The 22233-nt window shown below is 46.1% G+C and overlaps 10 non-coding genes across 10 annotated transcripts; all 10 read right to left on the bottom strand.

Annotated features, from left to right (window-relative positions):
- Window positions 1-1143: 1143 nt before the first annotated feature.
- LOC130339209 (U2 spliceosomal RNA) lies at window positions 1144-1334 on the bottom strand. The gene has a single exon (XR_008879619.1). It is a non-coding gene; the product is annotated as a U2 spliceosomal RNA (small nuclear RNA).
- Window positions 1335-3431: 2097 nt separating this feature from the next.
- On the bottom strand, window positions 3432-3622 carry LOC130339207 (U2 spliceosomal RNA). Its single transcript, XR_008879617.1, has one exon. It is a non-coding gene; the product is annotated as a U2 spliceosomal RNA (small nuclear RNA).
- A 2090-nt stretch (window positions 3623-5712) lies between these two features.
- LOC130339206 (U2 spliceosomal RNA) lies at window positions 5713-5903 on the bottom strand. The gene has a single exon (XR_008879616.1). It is a non-coding gene; the product is annotated as a U2 spliceosomal RNA (small nuclear RNA).
- Window positions 5904-7986: 2083 nt separating this feature from the next.
- Window positions 7987-8177, bottom strand: LOC130339205 (U2 spliceosomal RNA). Its single transcript, XR_008879615.1, has one exon. It is a non-coding gene; the product is annotated as a U2 spliceosomal RNA (small nuclear RNA).
- A 2096-nt stretch (window positions 8178-10273) lies between these two features.
- LOC130339136 (U2 spliceosomal RNA) lies at window positions 10274-10464 on the bottom strand. Its single transcript, XR_008879555.1, has one exon. It is a non-coding gene; the product is annotated as a U2 spliceosomal RNA (small nuclear RNA).
- A 2089-nt stretch (window positions 10465-12553) lies between these two features.
- LOC130339204 (U2 spliceosomal RNA) lies at window positions 12554-12744 on the bottom strand. Its single transcript, XR_008879614.1, has one exon. It is a non-coding gene; the product is annotated as a U2 spliceosomal RNA (small nuclear RNA).
- A 2086-nt stretch (window positions 12745-14830) lies between these two features.
- LOC130339203 (U2 spliceosomal RNA) lies at window positions 14831-15021 on the bottom strand. Its single transcript, XR_008879613.1, has one exon. It is a non-coding gene; the product is annotated as a U2 spliceosomal RNA (small nuclear RNA).
- A 2098-nt stretch (window positions 15022-17119) lies between these two features.
- Window positions 17120-17310, bottom strand: LOC130339202 (U2 spliceosomal RNA). Its single transcript, XR_008879612.1, has one exon. It is a non-coding gene; the product is annotated as a U2 spliceosomal RNA (small nuclear RNA).
- A 2088-nt stretch (window positions 17311-19398) lies between these two features.
- On the bottom strand, window positions 19399-19589 carry LOC130339201 (U2 spliceosomal RNA). The gene has a single exon (XR_008879611.1). It is a non-coding gene; the product is annotated as a U2 spliceosomal RNA (small nuclear RNA).
- Window positions 19590-21683: 2094 nt separating this feature from the next.
- LOC130339129 (U2 spliceosomal RNA) lies at window positions 21684-21874 on the bottom strand. The gene has a single exon (XR_008879549.1). It is a non-coding gene; the product is annotated as a U2 spliceosomal RNA (small nuclear RNA).
- Window positions 21875-22233: the final 359 nt, after the last annotated feature.

Raw genomic sequence — 22233 nt, 5'->3', positions numbered from 1 at the left:
TTTTTTCCCTTCTCTTCCTCTTACTTTTTTTTCACGTTTTTTTACGTTTTTCTCCTTTTCGCCTCTTTTCTGGGCGTATTATTCTTCTTTTTCTTCTTTTTTTTCGTCTAATGCATACCCCATCAGTGCAGCAATGCTTATTCAATACCGCCAGCAGATGGAGACACTGGGGGATAATTTTCTAAGGATTTATACTGATTTTTCCTGTCGAATTTGTCGCACAGAAAGTTGCAGGCCAAATATGTGTGACATTTCTGCGACTTTAGCTTCTAGAGCATTTTTACAACATTATACATAGGTGCTGAATACATAAAAAGCGACTGTTCAGCGACAGACAAGTCGCATCGGCTGAAAGTAGGCCAGAATGTCAGTCCATGTTGGAGCAGGTTTAGATACAGTCTAAAGTATAGATCTCAAAGTCTGTGCACAGAATTTAGCAAGGGCCTCGCACCTTCTGATGCATCAGGTAGGTGCACAATAGCATAGCCTAACCCTCTGTACTTTGGTCTATATTGATGCGGGACATAGACAGCCAGCTGATGACCAATCCATTAGTGCAATGGATGGCTGGAAGCATTTGTCTTTGCCTTTGCAATACCACAGAAGCAATGCATGGTCAATGTACAGCAATGACACACCTGTGTGAACAGCCAGGAGACCCCCCCCCCCCCCCCCCCATGTTATGTTACATAGTTACATAGTTAGTACGGTCGAAAAAAGACATATGTCCATCAAGTTCAACCAGGGAATTAAGGGGTAGGGGTGTGGCGCGATATTGGGGAAGGGATGAGATTTTATATTTCTTCATAAGCATTAATCTTATTTTGTCAATTAGGAACATTCAGCACCCACCCGCTATCAAGGCAGCTGCCTATCATGTCATGCCCTACCTGCACAGGTGTGCTGGCTACTCAAATGATCCAATTAAGGAGGCCATTTAGTCAGCAGCAGCAGAAGTCCTGTGCCTGGACGCTCCAACAGCGGCCAGACACAAGCAGAAGCAGAAGCAGCAGAAGCAGCAGCAGCACCACCTTTTGTTTTTTGGCTGCAGCAGCAGCAGCAAGGCCCACAGGGCTGGCTAGCTGGCTAGCCAGCAAGCAGGTAGCAATGAAAGTAGGAATCTTTCTTTTTAACCCTGTAAGGGGGTGGTGCACTGTACCCGAAGATACTGCCATATCGGGTCAATGCATAGGGCGACGGAAGCAAGCTTCGAAATCGGCCCCCGTTCTCAAAAATCCATTTAATATATGGTCCCCAGATAGGGGACGTATCAGATATTAAACTGATAAGAACAGATACTACACTTGATCTTAGCCAAAAGGCCGAGAAGCGATAACCGTGAAAGGGGCGGGCCCAACAAGGTGCCCTTCATGGGCACTATCACTGCTTGCTGTCAGGGAGGCTGCCAGACAATTTTCCATGCACACTCTGGGCTGGGGGGCAGTCAACCACCAGTACACACAGCAGAACCTAAACCCATACCATTATTGCTAAGCAGCAAGACAGGGGCCCATTGCACTCCCACGGGGCCTTTTTAAATGCAATCCATAACCCGGATTTGCCAGGAACCCTTCTTACTCCTCCTACTTGCATGTGACACTGGGCTTAGGATCTGCATAGGAAACACACACACAAGCACACACCTACCTTTGTTGCCTGCAGATGCCTCCTTGGCTGTCCCCAAACGGTATCAAACCAACACCCACGGGAAGCTGTAAGCATAGAGGACATGCCTGCACCCCATTGGACTTACCTGTGTGGGTTAAATCCGGGTTATTTGACAACCTATGGCGGTGATGGTTCTGCTCAGGCAGAGCAGTGCTGATGCTCCTCATAAAGCTGTCGCTGCTGTGAAGGTTCTAGGTGACATCACAAATCCCTATGGTTACATACACAACAAAGCTGGGTTGTTGTTGTTTACACTCTGCAAGGCCTGTGGAAGTGAGTGACATCATAGCACTGTAGTTCTGAGGGTTCTAGATGGATGCAACAATCTCCTGTTGCTTCTATGAAGGCCATAATAGACGACATCACCAAACAGCTCCATAGTCACATACACAGCAAAGGAGAGATGTTGTTTACACCTAGTGATGTCAGTGGTATTGAGTGACATCACAGCACAGTGCTAAGGCTCCTGGGCCTGGACACAGCAGCGGCTGCAATATCTCAACGGAGAATACGTTTATATATATGTGTGTGTGTGCGCGTATATATATATATATATATATATATATATATATATATATATATATATTTCTCCGCCGAAATCACTTTTAAACCCATTTCCACCTTTTTTTCCCTTCTCTTCCTCTTACTTTTTTTTCACGTTTTTTTACGTTTTTCTCCTTTTCGCCTCTTTTCTGGGCGTATTATTCTTCTTTTTCTTCTTTTTTTTCGTCTAATGCATACCCCATCAGTGCAGCAATGCTTATTCAATACCGCCAGCAGATGGAGACACTGGGGGATAATTTTCTAAGGATTTATACTGATTTTTCCTGTCTGAATTTGTCGCACAGAAAGTTGCAGGCCAAATATGTGTGACATTTCTGCGACTTTAGCTTCTAGAGCATTTTTACAACATTATACATAGGTGCTGAATACATAAAAAGCGACTGTTCAGCGACAGACAAGTCGCATCGGCTGAAAGTAGGCCAGAATGTCAGTCCATGTTGGAGCAGGTTTAGATACAGTCTAAAGTATAGATCTCAAAGTCTGTGCACAGAATTTAGCAAGGGCCTCGCACCTTCTGATGCATCAGGTAGGTGCACAATAGCATAGCCTAACCCTCTGTACTTTGGTCTATATTGATGCGGGACATAGACAGCCAGCTGATGACCAATCCATTAGTGCAATGGATGGCTGGAAGCATTTGTCTTTGCCTTTGCAATACCACAGAAGCAATGCATGGTCAATGTACAGCAATGACACACCTGTGTGAACAGCCAGGAGACCCCCCCCCCCCCCCCCCATGTTATGTTACATAGTTACATAGTTAGTACGGTCGAAAAAAGACATATGTCCATCAAGTTCAACCAGGGAATTAAGGGGTAGGGGTGTGGCGCGATATTGGGGAAGGGATGAGATTTTATATTTCTTCATAAGCATTAATCTTATTTTGTCAATTAGGAACATTCAGCACCCACCCGCTATCAAGGCAGCTGCCTATCATGTCATGCCCTACCTGCACAGGTGTGCTGGCTACTCAAATGATCCAATTAAGGAGGCCATTTAGTCAGCAGCAGCAGAAGTCCTGTGCCTGGACGCTCCAACAGCGGCCAGACACAAGCAGAAGCAGAAGCAGCAGAAGCAGCAGCAGCACCACCTTTTGTTTTTTGGCTGCAGCAGCAGCAAGGCCCACAGGGCTGGCTAGCTGGCTAGCCAGCAAGCAGGTAGCAATGAAAGTAGGAATCTTTCTTTTTAACCCTGTAAGGGGGTGGTGCACTGTACCCGAAGATACTGCCATATCGGGTCAATGCATAGGGCGACGGAAGCAAGCTTCGAAATCGGCCCCCGTTCTCAAAAATCCATTTAATATATGGTCCCCAGATAGGGGACGTATCAGATATTAAACTGATAAGAACAGATACTACACTTGATCTTAGCCAAAAGGCCGAGAAGCGATAACCGTGAAAGGGGCGGGCCCAACAAGGTGCCCTTCATGGGCACTATCACTGCTTGCTGTCAGGGAGGCTGCCAGACAATTTTCCATGCACACTCTGGGCTGGGGGGCAGTCAACCACCAGTACACACAGCAGAACCTAAACCCATACCATTATTGCTAAGCAGCAAGACAGGGGCTCATTGCACTCCCACGGGGCCTTTTTAAATGCAATCCATAACCCGGATTTGCCAGGAACCCTTCTTACTCCTCCTACTTGCATGTGACACTGGGCTTAGGATCTGCATAGGAAACACACACACAAGCACACACCTACCTTTGTTGCCTGCAGATGCCTCCTTGGCTGTCCCCAAACGGTATCAAACCAACACCCACGGGAAGCTGTAAGCATAGAGGACATGCCTGCACCCCATTGGACTTACCTGTGTGGGTTAAATCCGGGTTATTTGACAACCTATGGCGGTGATGGTTCTGCTCAGGCAGAGCAGTGCTGATGCTCCTCATAAAGCTGTCGCTGCTGTGAAGGTTCTAGGTGACATCACAAATCCCTATGGTTACATACACAACAAAGCTGGGTTGTTGTTGTTTACACTCTGCAAGGCCTGTGGAAGTGAGTGACATCATAGCACTGTAGTTCTGAGGGTTCTAGATGGATGCAACAATCTCCTGTTGCTTCTATGAAGGCCATAATAGACGACATCACCAAACAGCTCCATAGTCACATACACAGCAAAGGAGAGATGTTGTTTACACCTAGTGATGTCAGTGGTATTGAGTGACATCACAGCACAGTGCTAAGGCTCCTGGGCCTGGACACAGCAGCGGCTGCAATATCTCAACGGAGAATACGTTTATATATATGTGTGTGTGTGCGCGTATATATATATATATATATATATATATATATATATATATATATTTCTCCGCCGAAATCACTTTTAAACCCATTTCCACCTTTTTTTCCCTTCTCTTCCTCTTACTTTTTTTTCACGTTTTTTTACGTTTTTCTCCTTTTCGCCTCTTTTCTGGGCGTATTATTCTTCTTTTTCTTCTTTTTTTTCGTCTAATGCATACCCCATCAGTGCAGCAATGCTTATTCAATACCGCCAGCAGATGGAGACACTGGGGGATAATTTTCTAAGGATTTATACTGATTTTTCCTGTCTGAATTTGTCGCACAGAAAGTTGCAGGCCAAATATGTGTGACATTTCTGCGACTTTAGCTTCTAGAGCATTTTTACAACATTATACATAGGTGCTGAATACATAAAAAGCGACTGTTCAGCGACAGACAAGTCGCATCGGCTGAAAGTAGGCCAGAATGTCAGTCCATGTTGGAGCAGGTTTAGATACAGTCTAAAGTATAGATCTCAAAGTCTGTGCACAGAATTTAGCAAGGGCCTCGCACCTTCTGATGCATCAGGTAGGTGCACAATAGCATAGCCTAACCCTCTGTACTTTGGTCTATATTGATGCGGGACATAGACAGCCAGCTGATGACCAATCCATTAGTGCAATGGATGGCTGGAAGCATTTGTCTTTGCCTTTGCAATACCACAGAAGCAATGCATGGTCAATGTACAGCAATGACACACCTGTGTGAACAGCCAGGAGACCCCCCCCCCCCCCCATGTTATGTTACATAGTTACATAGTTAGTACGGTCGAAAAAAGACATATGTCCATCAAGTTCAACCAGGGAATTAAGGGGTAGGGGTGTGGCGCGATATTGGGGAAGGGATGAGATTTTATATTTCTTCATAAGCATTAATCTTATTTTGTCAATTAGGAACATTCAGCACCCACCAGCTATCAAGGCAGCTGCCTATCATGTCATGCCCTACCTGCACAGGTGTGCTGGCTACTCAAATGATCCAATTAAGGAGGCCATTTAGTCAGCAGCAGCAGAAGTCCTGTGCCTGGACGCTCCAACAGCGGCCAGACACAAGCAGAAGCAGAAGCAGCAGAAGCAGCAGCAGCACCACCTTTTGTTTTTTGGCTGCAGCAGCAGCAAGGCCCACAGGGCTGGCTAGCTGGCTAGCCAGCAAGCAGGTAGCAATGAAAGTAGGAATCTTTCTTTTTAACCCTGTAAGGGGGTGGTGCACTGTACCCGAAGATACTGCCATATCGGGTCAATGCATAGGGCGACGGAAGCAAGCTTCGAAATCGGCCCCCGTTCTCAAAAATCCATTTAATATATGGTCCCCAGATAGGGGACGTATCAGATATTAAACTGATAAGAACAGATACTACACTTGATCTTAGCCAAAAGGCCGAGAAGCGATAACCGTGAAAGGGGCGGGCCCAACAAGGTGCCCTTCATGGGCACTATCACTGCTTGCTGTCAGGGAGGCTGCCAGACAATTTTCCATGCACACTCTGGGCTGGGGGGCAGTCAACCACCAGTACACACAGCAGAACCTAAACCCATACCATTATTGCTAAGCAGCAAGACAGGGGCCCATTGCACTCCCACGGGGCCTTTTTAAATGCAATCCATAACCCGGATTTGCCAGGAACCCTTCTTACTCCTCCTACTTGCATGTGACACTGGGCTTAGGATCTGCATAGGAAACACACACACAAGCACACACCTACCTTTGTTGCCTGCAGATGCCTCCTTGGCTGTCCCCAAACGGTATCAAACCAACACCCACGGGAAGCTGTAAGCATAGAGGACATGCCTGCACCCCATTGGACTTACCTGTGTGGGTTAAATCCGGGTTATTTGACAACCTATGGCGGTGATGGTTCTGCTCAGGCAGAGCAGTGCTGATGCTCCTCATAAAGCTGTCGCTGCTGTGAAGGTTCTAGGTGACATCACAAATCCCTATGGTTACATACACAACAAAGCTGGGTTGTTGTTGTTTACACTCTGCAAGGCCTGTGGAAGTGAGTGACATCATAGCACTGTAGTTCTGAGGGTTCTAGATGGATGCAACAATCTCCTGTTGCTTCTATGAAGGCCATAATAGACGACATCACCAAACAGCTCCATAGTCACATACACAGCAAAGGAGAGATGTTGTTTACACCTAGTGATGTCAGTGGTATTGAGTGACATCACAGCACAGTGCTAAGGCTCCTGGGCCTGGACACAGCAGCGGCTGCAATATCTCAACGGAGAATACGTTTATATATATGTGTGTGTGTGCGCGTATATATATATATATATATATATATATATATATATATATATATTTCTCCGCCGAAATCACTTTTAAACCCATTTCCACCTTTTTTTCCCTTCTCTTCCTCTTACTTTTTTTTCACGTTTTTTTACGTTTTTCTCCTTTTCGCCTCTTTTCTGGGCGTATTATTCTTCTTTTTCTTCTTTTTTTTCGTCTAATGCATACCCCATCAGTGCAGCAATGCTTATTCAATACCGCCAGCAGATGGAGACACTGGGGGATAATTTTCTAAGGATTTATACTGATTTTTCCTGTCTGAATTTGTCGCACAGAAAGTTGCAGGCCAAATATGTGTGACATTTCTGCGACTTTAGCTTCTAGAGCATTTTTACAACATTATACATAGGTGCTGAATACATAAAAAGCGACTGTTCAGCGACAGACAAGTCGCATCGGCTGAAAGTAGGCCAGAATGTCAGTCCATGTTGGAGCAGGTTTAGATACAGTCTAAAGTATAGATCTCAAAGTCTGTGCACAGAATTTAGCAAGGGCCTCGCACCTTCTGATGCATCAGGTAGGTGCACAATAGCATAGCCTAACCCTCTGTACTTTGGTCTATATTGATGCGGGACATAGACAGCCAGCTGATGACCAATCCATTAGTGCAATGGATGGCTGGAAGCATTTGTCTTTGCCTTTGCAATACCACAGAAGCAATGCATGGTCAATGTACAGCAATGACACACCTGTGTGAACAGCCAGGAGACCCCCCCCCCCCCCCCCATGTTATGTTACATAGTTACATAGTTAGTACGGTCGAAAAAAGACATATGTCCATCAAGTTCAACCAGGGAATTAAGGGGTAGGGGTGTGGCGCGATATTGGGGAAGGGATGAGATTTTATATTTCTTCATAAGCATTAATCTTATTTTGTCAATTAGGAACATTCAGCACCCACCCGCTATCAAGGCAGCTGCCTATCATGTCATGCCCTACCTGCACAGGTGTGCTGGCTACTCAAATGATCCAATTAAGGAGGCCATTTAGTCAGCAGCAGAAGTCCTGTGCCTGGACGCTCCAACAGCGGCCAGACACAAGCAGAAGCAGAAGCAGCAGAAGCAGCAGCACCTTTTGTTTTTTGGCTGCAGCAGCAGCAAGGCCCACAGGGCTGGCTAGCTGGCTAGCCAGCAAGCAGGTAGCAATGAAAGTAGGAATCTTTCTTTTTAACCCTGTAAGGGGGTGGTGCACTGTACCCGAAGATACTGCCATATCGGGTCAATGCATAGGGCGACGGAAGCAAGCTTCGAAATCGGCCCCCGTTCTCAAAAATCCATTTAATATATGGTCCCCAGATAGGGGACGTATCAGATATTAAACTGATAAGAACAGATACTACACTTGATCTTAGCCAAAAGGCCGAGAAGCGATAACCGTGAAAGGGGCGGGCCCAACAAGGTGCCCTTCATGGGCACTATCACTGCTTGCTGTCAGGGAGGCTGCCAGACAATTTTCCATGCACACTCTGGGCTGGGGGGCAGTCAACCACCAGTACACACAGCAGAACCTAAACCCATACCATTATTGCTAAGCAGCAAGACAGGGGCCCATTGCACTCCCACGGGGCCTTTTTAAATGCAATCCATAACCCGGATTTGCCAGGAACCCTTCTTACTCCTCCTACTTGCATGTGACACTGGGCTTAGGATCTGCATAGGAAACACACACACAAGCACACACCTACCTTTGTTGCCTGCAGATGCCTCCTTGGCTGTCCCCAAACGGTATCAAACCAACACCCACGGGAAGCTGTAAGCATAGAGGACATGCCTGCACCCCATTGGACTTACCTGTGTGGGTTAAATCCGGGTTATTTGACAACCTATGGCGGTGATGGTTCTGCTCAGGCAGAGCAGTGCTGATGCTCCTCATAAAGCTGTCGCTGCTGTGAAGGTTCTAGGTGACATCACAAATCCCTATGGTTACATACACAACAAAGCTGGGTTGTTGTTGTTTACACTCTGCAAGGCCTGTGGAAGTGAGTGACATCATAGCACTGTAGTTCTGAGGGTTCTAGATGGATGCAACAATCTCCTGTTGCTTCTATGAAGGCCATAATAGACGACATCACCAAACAGCTCCATAGTCACATACACAGCAAAGGAGAGATGTTGTTTACACCTAGTGATGTCAGTGGTATTGAGTGACATCACAGCACAGTGCTAAGGCTCCTGGGCCTGGACACAGCAGCGGCTGCAATATCTCAACGGAGAATACGTTTATATATATGTATGTGTGTGTGCGCGTATATATATATATATATATATATATATATATATATATATATATATTTCTCCGCCGAAATCACTTTTAAACCCATTTCCACCTTTTTTCCCTTCTCTTCCTCTTACTTTTTTTTCACGTTTTTTTACGTTTTTCTCCTTTTCGCCTCTTTTCTGGGCGTATTATTCTTCTTTTTCTTCTTTTTTTTCGTCTAATGCATACCCCATCAGTGCAGCAATGCTTATTCAATACCGCCAGCAGATGGAGACACTGGGGGATAATTTTCTAAGGATTTATACTGATTTTTCCTGTCTGAATTTGTCGCACAGAAAGTTGCAGGCCAAATATGTGTGACATTTCTGCGACTTTAGCTTCTAGAGCATTTTTACAACATTATACATAGGTGCTGAATACATAAAAAGCGACTGTTCAGCGACAGACAAGTCGCATCGGCTGAAAGTAGGCCAGAATGTCAGTCCATGTTGGAGCAGGTTTAGATACAGTCTAAAGTATAGATCTCAAAGTCTGTGCACAGAATTTAGCAAGGGCCTCGCACCTTCTGATGCATCAGGTAGGTGCACAATAGCATAGCCTAACCCTCTGTACTTTGGTCTATATTGATGCGGGACATAGACAGCCAGCTGATGACCAATCCATTAGTGCAATGGATGGCTGGAAGCATTTGTCTTTGCCTTTGCAATACCACAGAAGCAATGCATGGTCAATGTACAGCAATGACACACCTGTGTGAACAGCCAGGAGACCCCCCCCCCCCCCCCCCATGTTATGTTACATAGTTACATAGTTAGTACGGTCGAAAAAAGACATATGTCCATCAAGTTCAACCAGGGAATTAAGGGGTAGGGGTGTGGCGCGATATTGGGGAAGGGATGAGATTTTATATTTCTTCATAAGCATTAATCTTATTTTGTCAATTAGGAACATTCAGCACCCACCCGCTATCAAGGCAGCTGCCTATCATGTCATGCCCTACCTGCACAGGTGTGCTGGCTACTCAAATGATCCAATTAAGGAGGCCATTTAGTCAGCAGCAGCAGAAGTCCTGTGCCTGGACGCTCCAACAGCGGCCAGACACAAGCAGAAGCAGAAGCAGCAGAAGCAGCAGCAGCACCACCTTTTGTTTTTTGGCTGCAGCAGCAGCAAGGCCCACAGGGCTGGCTAGCTGGCTAGCCAGCAAGCAGGTAGCAATGAAAGTAGGAATCTTTCTTTTTAACCCTGTAAGGGGGTGGTGCACTGTACCCGAAGATACTGCCATATCGGGTCAATGCATAGGGCGATGGAAGCAAGCTTCGAAATCGGCCCCCGTTCTCAAAAATCCATTTAATATATGGTCCCCAGATAGGGGACGTATCAGATATTAAACTGATAAGAACAGATACTACACTTGATCTTAGCCAAAAGGCCGAGAAGCGATAACCGTGAAAGGGGCGGGCCCAACAAGGTGCCCTTCATGGGCACTATCACTGCTTGCTGTCAGGGAGGCTGCCAGACAATTTTCCATGCACACTCTGGGCTGGGGGGCAGTCAACCACCAGTACACACAGCAGAACCTAAACCCATACCATTATTGCTAAGCAGCAAGACAGGGGCCCATTGCACTCCCACGGGGCCTTTTTAAATGCAATCCATAACCCGGATTTGCCAGGAACCCTTCTTACTCCTCCTACTTGCATGTGACACTGGGCTTAGGATCTGCATAGGAAACACACACACAAGCACACACCTACCTTTGTTGCCTGCAGATGCCTCCTTGGCTGTCCCCAAACGGTATCAAACCAACACCCACGGGAAGCTGTAAGCATAGAGGACATGCCTGCACCCCATTGGACTTACCTGTGTGGGTTAAATCCGGGTTATTTGACAACCTATGGCGGTGATGGTTCTGCTCAGGCAGAGCAGTGCTGATGCTCCTCATAAAGCTGTCGCTGCTGTGAAGGTTCTAGGTGACATCACAAATCCCTATGGTTACATACACAACAAAGCTGGGTTGTTGTTGTTTACACTCTGCAAGGCCTGTGGAAGTGAGTGACATCATAGCACTGTAGTTCTGAGGGTTCTAGATGGATGCAACAATCTCCTGTTGCTTCTATGAAGGCCATAATAGACGACATCACCAAACAGCTCCATAGTCACATACACAGCAAAGGAGAGATGTTGTTTACACCTAGTGATGTCAGTGGTATTGAGTGACATCACAGCACAGTGCTAAGGCTCCTGGGCCTGGACACAGCAGCGGCTGCAATATCTCAACGGAGAATACGTTTATATATATGTGTGTGTGTGCGCGTATATATATATATATATATATATATATATATATATATATATTTCTCCGCCGAAATCACTTTTAAACCCATTTCCACCTTTTTTTCCCTTCTCTTCCTCTTACTTTTTTTTCACGTTTTTTTACGTTTTTCTCCTTTTCGCCTCTTTTCTGGGAGTATTATTCTTCTTTTTCTTCTTTTTTTTCGTCTAATGCATACCCCATCAGTGCAGCAATGCTTATTCAATACCGCCAGCAGATGGAGACACTGGGGGATAATTTTCTAAGGATTTATACTGATTTTTCCTGTCTGAATTTGTCGCACAGAAAGTTGCAGGCCAAATATGTGTGACATTTCTGCGACTTTAGCTTCTAGAGCATTTTTACAACATTATACATAGGTGCTGAATACATAAAAAGCGACTGTTCAGCGACAGACAAGTCGCATCGGCTGAAAGTAGGCCAGAATGTCAGTCCATGTTGGAGCAGGTTTAGATACAGTCTAAAGTATAGATCTCAAAGTCTGTGCACAGAATTTAGCAAGGGCCTCGCACCTTCTGATGCATCAGGTAGGTGCACAATAGCATAGCCTAACCCTCTGTACTTTGGTCTATATTGATGCGGGACATAGACAGCCAGCTGATGACCAATCCATTAGTGCAATGGATGGCTGGAAGCATTTGTCTTTGCCTTTGCAATACCACAGAAGCAATGCATGGTCAATGTACAGCAATGACACACCTGTGTGAACAGCCAGGAGACCCCCCCCCCCCCCCCATGTTATGTTACATAGTTACATAGTTAGTACGGTCGAAAAAAGACATATGTCCATCAAGTTCAACCAGGGAATTAAGGGGTAGGGGTGTGGCGCGATATTGGGGAAGGGATGAGATTTTATATTTCTTCATAAGCATTAATCTTATTTTGTCAATTAGGAACATTCAGCACCCACCCGCTATCAAGGCAGCTGCCTATCATGTCATGCCCTACCTGCACAGGTGTGCTGGCTACTCAAATGATCCAATTAAGGAGGCCATTTAGTCAGCAGCAGCAGAAGTCCTGTGCCTGGAGGCTCCAACAGCGGCCAGACACAAGCAGAAGCAGAAGCAGCAGAAGCAGCAGCAGCACCACCTTTTGTTTTTTGGCTGCAGCAGCAGCAAGGCCCACAGGGCTGGCTAGCTGGCTAGCCAGCAAGCAGGTAGCAATGAAAGTAGGAATCTTTCTTTTTAACCCTGTAAGGGGGTGGTGCACTGTACCCGAAGATACTGCCATATCGGGTCAATGCATAGGGCGACGGAAGCAAGCTTCGAAATCGGCCCCCGTTCTCAAAAATCCATTTAATATATGGTCCCCAGATAGGGGACGTATCAGATATTAAACTGATAAGAACAGATACTACACTTGATCTTAGCCAAAAGGCCGAGAAGCGATAACCGTGAAAGGGGCGGGCCCAACAAGGTGCCCTTCATGGGCACTATCACTGCTTGCTGTCAGGGAGGCTGCCAGACAATTTTCCATGCACACTCTGGGCTGGGGGGCAGTCAACCACCAGTACACACAGCAGAACCTAAACCCATACCATTATTGCTAAGCAGCAAGACAGGGGCCCATTGCACTCCCACGGGGCCTTTTTAAATGCAATCCATAACCCGGATTTGCCAGGAACCCTTCTTACTCCTCCTACTTGCATGTGACACTGGGCTTAGGATCTGCATAGGAAACACACACACAAGCACACACCTACCTTTGTTGCCTGCAGATGCCTCCTTGGCTGTCCCCAAACGGTATCAAACCAACACCCACGGGAAGCTGTAAGCATAGAGGACATGCCTGCACCCCATTGGACTTACCTGTGTGGGTTAAATCCGGGTTATTTGACAACCTATGGCGGTGATGGTTCTGCTCAGGCAGAGCAGTGCTGATGCTCCTCATAAAGCTGTCGCTGCTGTGAAGGTTCTAGGTGACATCACAAATCCCTATGGTTACATACACAACAAAGCTGGGTTGTTGTTGTTTACACTCTGCAAGGCCTGTGGAAGTGAGTGACATCATAGCACTGTAGTTCTGAGGGTTCTAGATGGATGCAACAATCTCCTGTTGCTTCTATGAAGGCCATAATAGACGACATCACCAAACAGCTCCATAGTCACATACACAGCAAAGGAGAGATGTTGTTTACACCTAGTGATGTCAGTGGTATTGAGTGACATCACAGCACAGTGCTAAGGCTCCTGGGCCTGGACACAGCAGCGGCTGCAATATCTCAACGGAGAATACGTTTATATATATGTGTGTGTGTGCGCATATATATATATATATATATATATATATATATATTTCTCCGCCGAAATCACTTTTAAACCCATTTCCACCTTTTTTTCCCTTCTCTTCCTCTTACTTTTTTTTCACGTTTTTTTACGTTTTTCTCCTTTTCGCCTCTTTTCTGGGCGTATTATTCTTCTTTTTCTTCTTTTTTTTCGTCTAATGCATACCCCATCAGTGCAGCAATGCTTATTCAATACCGCCAGCAGATGGAGACACTGGGGGATAATTTTCTAAGGATTTATACTGATTTTTCCTGTCTGAATTTGTCGCACAGAAAGTTGCAGGCCAAATATGTGTGACATTTCTGCGACTTTAGCTTCTAGAGCATTTTTACAACATTATACATAGGTGCTGAATACATAAAAAGCGACTGTTCAGCGACAGACAAGTCGCATCGGCTGAAAGTAGGCCAGAATGTCAGTCCATGTTGGAGCAGGTTTAGATACAGTCTAAAGTATAGATCTCAAAGTCTGTGCACAGAATTTAGCAAGGGCCTCGCACCTTCTGATGCATCAGGTAGGTGCACAATAGCATAGCCTAACCCTCTGTACTTTGGTCTATATTGATGCGGGACATAGACAGCCAGCTGATGACCAATCCATTAGTGCAATGGATGGCTGGAAGCATTTGTCTTTGCCTTTGCAATACCACAGAAGCAATGCATGGTCAATGTACAGCAATGACACACCTGTGTGAACAGCCAGGAGACCCCCCCCCCCCCCCCCCCCCATGTTATGTTACATAGTTACATAGTTAGTACGGTCGAAAAAAGACATATGTCCATCAAGTTCAACCAGGGAATTAAGGGGTAGGGGTGTGGCGCGATATTGGGGAAGGGATGAGATTTTATATTTCTTCATAAGCATTAATCTTATTTTGTCAATTAGGAACATTCAGCACCCACCCGCTATCAAGGCAGCTGCCTATCATGTCATGCCCTACCTGCACAGGTGTGCTGGCTACTCAAATGATCCAATTAAGGAGGCCATTTAGTCAGCAGCAGCAGAAGTCCTGTGCCTGGACGCTCCAACAGCGGCCAGACACAAGCAGAAGCAGAAGCAGCAGAAGCAGCAGCAGCACCACCTTTTGTTTTTTGGCTGCAGCAGCAGCAAGGCCCACAGGGCTGGCTAGCTGGCTAGCCAGCAAGCAGGTAGCAATGAAAGTAGGAATCTTTCTTTTTAACCCTGTAAGGGGGTGGTGCACTGTACCCGAAGATACTGCCATATCGGGTCAATGCATAGGGCGACGGAAGCAAGCTTCGAAATCGGCCCCCGTTCTCAAAAATCCATTTAATATATGGTCCCCAGATAGGGGACGTATCAGATATTAAACTGATAAGAACAGATACTACACTTGATCTTAGCCAAAAGGCCGAGAAGCGATAACCGTGAAAGGGGCGGGCCCAACAAGGTGCCCTTCATGGGCACTATCACTGCTTGCTGTCAGGGAGGCTGCCAGACAATTTTCCATGCACACTCTGGGCTGGGGGGCAGTCAACCACCAGTACACACAGCAGAACCTAAAAACCAAACCATTATTGCTAAGCAGCAAGACAGGGGCCCATTGCACTCCCACGGGGCCTTTTTAAATGCAATCCATAACCCGGATTTGCCAGGAACCCTTCTTACTCCTCCTACTTGCATGTGACACTGGGCTTAGGATCTGCATAGGAAACACACACACAAGCACACACCTACCTTTGTTGCCTGCAGATGCCTCCTTGGCTGTCCCCAAACGGTATCAAACCAACACCCACGGGAAGCTGTAAGCATAGAGGACATGCCTGCACCCCATTGGACTTACCTGTGTGGGTTAAATCCGGGTTATTTGACAACCTATGGCGGTGATGGTTCTGCTCAGGCAGAGCAGTGCTGATGCTCCTCATAAAGCTGTCGCTGCTGTGAAGGTTCTAGGTGACATCACAAATCCCTATGGTTACATACACAACAAAGCTGGGTTGTTGTTGTTTACACTCTGCAAGGCCTGTGGAAGTGAGTGACATCATAGCACTGTAGTTCTGAGGGTTCTAGATGGATGCAACAATCTCCTGTTGCTTCTATGAAGGCCGTAATAGACGACATCACCAAACAGCTCCATAGTCACATACACAGCAAAGGAGAGATGTTGTTTACACCTAGTGATGTCAGTGGTATTGAGTGACATCACAGCACAGTGCTAAGGCTCCTGGGCCTGGACACAGCAGCGGCTGCAATATCTCAACGGAGAATACGTTTATATATATGTGTGTGTGTGCGCGTATATATATATATATATATATATATATATATATATATATATATATATTCTCCGCCGAAATCACTTTTAAACCCATTTCCACCTTTTTTTCCCTTCTCTTCCTCTTACTTTTTTTTCAAGTTTTTTTACGTTTTTCTCCTTTTCGCCTCTTTTCTGGGCGTATTATTCTTCTTTTTCTTCTTTTTTTTCGTCTAATGCATACCCCATCAGTGCAGCAATGCTTATTCAATACCGCCAGCAGATGGAGACACTGGGGGATAATTTTCTAAGGATTTATACTGATTTTTCCTGTCTGAATTTGTCGCACAGAAAGTTGCAGGCCAAATATGTGTGACATTTCTGCGACTTTAGCTTCTAGAGCATTTTTACAACATTATACATAGGTGCTGAATACATAAAAAGCGACTGTTCAGCGACAGACAAGTCGCATCGGCTGAAAGTAGGCCAGAATGTCAGTCCATGTTGGAGCAGGTTTAGATACAGTCTAAAGTATAGATCTCAAAGTCTGTGCACAGAATTTAGCAAGGGCCTCGCACCTTCTGATGCATCAGGTAGGTGCACAATAGCATAGCCTAACCCTCTGTACTTTGGTCTATATTGATGCGGGACATAGACAGCCAGCTGATGACCAATCCATTAGTGCAATGGATGGCTGGAAGCATTTGTCTTTGCCTTTGCAATACCACAGAAGCAATGCATGGTCAATGTACAGCAATGACACACCTGTGTGAACAGCCAGGAGACCCCCCCCCCCCCCCCCCCATGTTATGTTACATAGTTACATAGTTAGTACGGTCGAAAAAAGACATATGTCCATCAAGTTCAACCAGGGAATTAAGGGGTAGGGGTGTGGCGCGATATTGGGGAAGGGATGAGATTTTATATTTCTTCATAAGCATTAATCTTATTTTGTCAATTAGGAACATTCAGCACCCACCCGCTATCAAGGCAGCTGCCTATCATGTCATGCCCTACCTGCACAGGTGTGCTGGCTACTCAAATGATCCAATTAAGGAGGCCATTTAGTCAGCAGCAGCAGAAGTCCTGTGCCTGGACGCTCCAACAGCGGCCAGACACAAGCAGAAGCAGAAGCAGCAGAAGCAGCAGCAGCACCACCTTTTGTTTTTTGGCTGCAGCAGCAGCAAGGCCCACAGGGCTGGCTAGCTGGCTAGCCAGCAAGCAGGTAGCAATGAAAGTAGGAATCTTTCTTTTTAACCCTGTAAGGGGGTGGTGCACTGTACCCGAAGATACTGCCATATCGGGTCAATGCATAGGGCGACGGAAGCAAGCTTCGAAATCGGCCCCCGTTCTCAAAAATCCATTTAATATATGGTCCCCAGATAGGGGACGTATCAGATATTAAACTGATAAGAACAGATACTACACTTGATCTTAGCCAAAAGGCCGAGAAGCGATAACCGTGAAAGGGGCGGGCCCAACAAGGTGCCCTTCATGGGCACTATCACTGCTTGCTGTCAGGGAGGCTGCCAGACAATTTTCCATGCACACTCTGGGCTGGGGGGCAGTCAACCACCAGTACACACAGCAGAACCTAAACCCATACCATTATTGCTAAGCAGCAAGACAGGGGCCCATTGCACTCCCACGGGGCCTTTTTAAATGCAATCCATAACCCGGATTTGCCAGGAACCCTTCTTACTCCTCCTACTTGCATGTGACACTGGGCTTAGGATCTGCATAGGAAACACACACACAAGCACACACCTACCTTTGTTGCCTGCAGATGCCTCCTTGGCTGTCCCCAAACGGTATCAAACCAACACCCACGGGAAGCTGTAAGCATAGAGGACATGCCTGCACCCCATTGGACTTACCTGTGTGGGTTAAATCCGGGTTATTTGACAACCTATGGCGGTGATGGTTCTGCTCAGGCAGAGCAGTGCTGATGCTCCTCATAAAGCTGTCGCTGCTGTGAAGGTTCTAGGTGACATCACAAATCCCTATGGTTACATACACAACAAAGCTGGGTTGTTGTTGTTTACACTCTGCAAGGCCTGTGGAAGTGAGTGACATCATAGCACTGTAGTTCTGAGGGTTCTAGATGGATGCAACAATCTCCTGTTGCTTCTATGAAGGCCATAATAGACGACATCACCAAACAGCTCCATAGTCACATACACAGCAAAGGAGAGATGTTGTTTACACCTAGTGATGTCAGTGGTATTGAGTGACATCACAGCACAGTGCTAAGGCTCCTGGGCCTGGACACAGCAGCGGCTGCAATATCTCAACGGAGAATACGTTTATATATATGTGTGTGTGTGCGCGTATATATATATATATATACATATATATATATATATATATATATTTCTCCGCCGAAATCACTTTTTAAACCCATTTCCACCTTTTTTTCCCTTCTCTTCCTCTTACTTTTTTTTCACGTTTTTTTACGCTTTTCTCCTTTTCGCCTCTTTTCTGGGCGTATTATTCTTCTTTTTCTTCTTTTTTTTCGTCTAATGCATACCCCATCAGTGCAGCAATGCTTATTCAATACCGCCAGCAGATGGAGACACTGGGGGATAATTTTCTAAGGATTTATACTGATTTTTCCTGTCTGAATTTGTCGCACAGAAAGTTGCAGGCCAAATATGTGTGACATTTCTGCGACTTTAGCTTCTAGAGCATTTTTACAACATTATACATAGGTGCTGAATACATAAAAAGCGACTGTTCAGCGACAGACAAGTCGCATCGGCTGAAAGTAGGCCAGAATGTCAGTCCATGTTGGAGCAGGTTTAGATACAGTCTAAAGTATAGATCTCAAAGTCTGTGCACAGAATTTAGCAAGGGCCTCGCACCTTCTGATGCATCAGGTAGGTGCACAATAGCATAGCCTAACCCTCTGTACTTTGGTCTATATTGATGCGGGACATAGACAGCCAGCTGATGACCAATCCATTAGTGCAATGGATGGCTGGAAGCATTTGTCTTTGCCTTTGCAATACCACAGAAGCAATGCATGGTCAATGTACAGCAATGACACACCTGTGTGAACAGCCAGGAGACCCCCCCCCCCCATGTTATGTTACATAGTTACATAGTTAGTACGGTCGAAAAAAGACATATGTCCATCAAGTTCAACCAGGGAATTAAGGGGTAGGGGTGTGGCGCGATATTGGGGAAGGGATGAGATTTTATATTTCTTCATAAGCATTAATCTTATTTTGTCAATTAGGAACATTCAGCACCCACCCGCTATCAAGGCAGCTGCCTATCATGTCATGCCCTACCTGCACAGGTGTGCTGGCTACTCAAATGATCCAATTAAGGAGGCCATTTAGTCAGCAGCAGCAGAAGTCCTGTGCCTGGACGCTCCAACAGCGGCCAGACACAAGCAGAAGCAGAAGCAGCAGAAGCAGCAGCAGCACCACCTTTTGTTTTTTGGCTGCAGCAGCAGCAAGGCCCACAGGGCTGGCTAGCTGACTAGCCAGCAAGCAGGTAGCAATGAAAGTAGGAATCTTTCTTTTTAACCCTGTAAGGGGGTGGTGCACTGTACCCGAAGATACTGCCATATCGGGTCAATGCATAGGGCGACGGAAGCAAGCTTCGAAATCGGCCCCCGTTCTCAAAAATCCATTTAATATATGGTCCCCAGATAGGGGACGTATCAGATATTAAACTGATAAGAACAGATACTACACTTGATCTTAGCCAAAAGGCCGAGAAGCGATAACCGTGAAAGGGGCGGGCCCAACAAGGTGCCCTTCATGGGCACTATCACTGCTTGCTGTCAGGGAGGCTGCCAGACAATTTTCCATGCACACTCTGGGCTGGGGGGCAGTCAACCACCAGTACACACAGCAGAACCTAAACCCATACCATTATTGCTAAGCAGCAAGACAGGGGCCCATTGCACTCCCACGGGGCCTTTTTAAATGCAATCCATAACCCGGATTTGCCAGGAACCCTTCTTACTCCTCCTACTTGCATGTGACACTGGGCTTAGGATCTGCATAGGAAACACACACACAAGCACACACCTACCTTTGTTGCCTGCAGATGCCTCCTTGGCTGTCCCCAAACGGTATCAAACCAACACCCACGGGAAGCTGTAAGCATAGAGGACATGCCTGCACCCCATTGGACTTACCTGTGTGGGTTAAATCCGGGTTATTTGACAACCTATGGCGGTGATGGTTCTGCTCAGGCAGAGCAGTGCTGATGCTCCTCATAAAGCTGTCGCTGCTGTGAAGGTTCTAGGTGACATCACAAATCCCTATGGTTACATACACAACAAAGCTGGGTTGTTGTTGTTTACACTCTGCAAGGCCTGTGGAAGTGAGTGACATCATAGCACTGTAGTTCTGAGGGTTCTAGATGGATGCAACAATCTCCTGTTGCTTCTATGAAGGCCATAATAGACGACATCACCAAACAGCTCCATAGTCACATACACAGCAAAGGAGAGATGTTGTTTACACCTAGTGATGTCAGTGGTATTGAGTGACATCACAGCACAGTGCTAAGGCTCCTGGGCCTGGACACAGCAGCGGCTGCAATATCTCAACGGAGAATACGTTTATATATATGTGTGTGTGTGCGCGTATATATATATATATATATATATATATATATATATATATATATATATTTCTCCGCCGAAATCACTTTTAAACCCATTTCCACCTTTTTTTCCCTTCTCTTCCTCTTACTTTTTTTTCACGTTTTTTTACGTTTTTCTCCTTTTCGCCTCTTTTCTGGGCGTATTATTCTTCTTTTTCTTCTTTTTTTTCGTCTAATGCATACCCCATCAGTGCAGCAATGCTTATTCAATACCGCCAGCAGATGGAGACACTGGGGGATAATTTTCTAAGGATTTATACTGATTTTTCCTGTCTGAATTTGTCGCACAGAAAGTTGCAGGCCAAATATGTGTGACATTTCTGCGACTTTAGCTTCTAGAGCATTTTTACAACATTATACATAGGTGCTGAATACATAAAAAGCGACTGTTCAGCGACAGACAAGTCGCATCGGCTGAAAGTAGGCCAGAATGTCAGTCCATGTTGGAGCAGGTTTAGATACAGTCTAAAGTATAGATCTCAAAGTCTGTGCACAGAATTTAGCAAGGGCCTCGCACCTTCTGATGCATCAGGTAGGTGCACAATAGCATAGCCTAACCCTCTGTACTTTGGTCTATATTGATGCGGGACATAGACAGCCAGCTGATGACCAATCCATTAGTGCAATGGATGGCTGGAAGCATTTGTCTTTGCCTTTGCAATACCACAGAAGCAATGCATGGTCAATGTACAGCAATGACACACCTGTGTGAACAGCCAGGAGACCCCCCCCCCCCCCCATGTTATGTTACATAGTTACATAGTTAGTACGGTCGAAAAAAGACATATGTCCATCAAGTTCAACCAGGGAATTAAGGGGTAGGGGTGTGGCGCGATATTGGGGAAGGGATGAGATTTTATATTTCTTCATAAGCATTAATCTTATTTTGTCAATTAGGAACATTCAGCACCCACCCGCTATCAAGGCAGCTGCCTATCATGTCATGCCCTACCTGCACAGGTGTGCTGGCTACTCAAATGATCCAATTAAGGAGGCCATTTAGTCAGCAGCAGCAGAAGTCCTGTGCCTGGACGCTCCAACAGCGGCCAGACACAAGCAGAAGCAGAAGCAGCAGAAGCAGCAGCAGCACCACCTTTTGTTTTTTGGCTGCAGCAGCAGCAAGGCCCACAGGGCTGGCTAGCTGGCTAGCCAGCAAGCAGGTAGCAATGAAAGTAGGAATCTTTCTTTTTAACCCTGTAAGGGGGTGGTGCACTGTACCCGAAGATACTGCCATATCGGGTCAATGCATAGGGCGACGGAAGCAAGCTTCGAAATCGGCCCCCATTCTCAAAAATCCATTTAATATATGGTCCCCAGATAGGGGACGTATCAGATATTAAACTGATAAGAACAGATACTACACTTGATCTTAGCCAAAAGGCCGAGAAGCGATAACCGTGAAAGGGGCGGGCCCAACAAGGTGCCCTTCATGGGCACTATCACTGCTTGCTGTCAGGGAGGCTGCCAGACAATTTTCCATGCACACTCTGGGCTGGGGGGCAGTCAACCACCAGTACACACAGCAGAACCTAAACCCATACCATTATTGCTAAGCAGCAAGACAGGGGCCCATTGCACTCCCACGGGGCCTTTTTAAATGCAATCCATAACCCGGATTTGCCAGGAACCCTTCTTACTCCTCCTACTTGCATGTGACACTGGGCTTAGGATCTGCATAGGAAACACACACACAAGCACACACCTACCTTTGTTGCCTGCAGATGCCTCCTTGGCTGTCCCCAAACGGTATCA

This window comes from Hyla sarda, unplaced genomic scaffold (assembly GCF_029499605.1).
Source record: "Hyla sarda isolate aHylSar1 unplaced genomic scaffold, aHylSar1.hap1 scaffold_537, whole genome shotgun sequence".
Lineage (NCBI taxonomy): Eukaryota > Metazoa > Chordata > Amphibia > Anura > Hylidae > Hyla > Hyla sarda.
The sequence above is the reverse complement of the archived record's forward strand: the minus strand, read 5'-3'. Positions and strand labels throughout refer to the sequence as shown.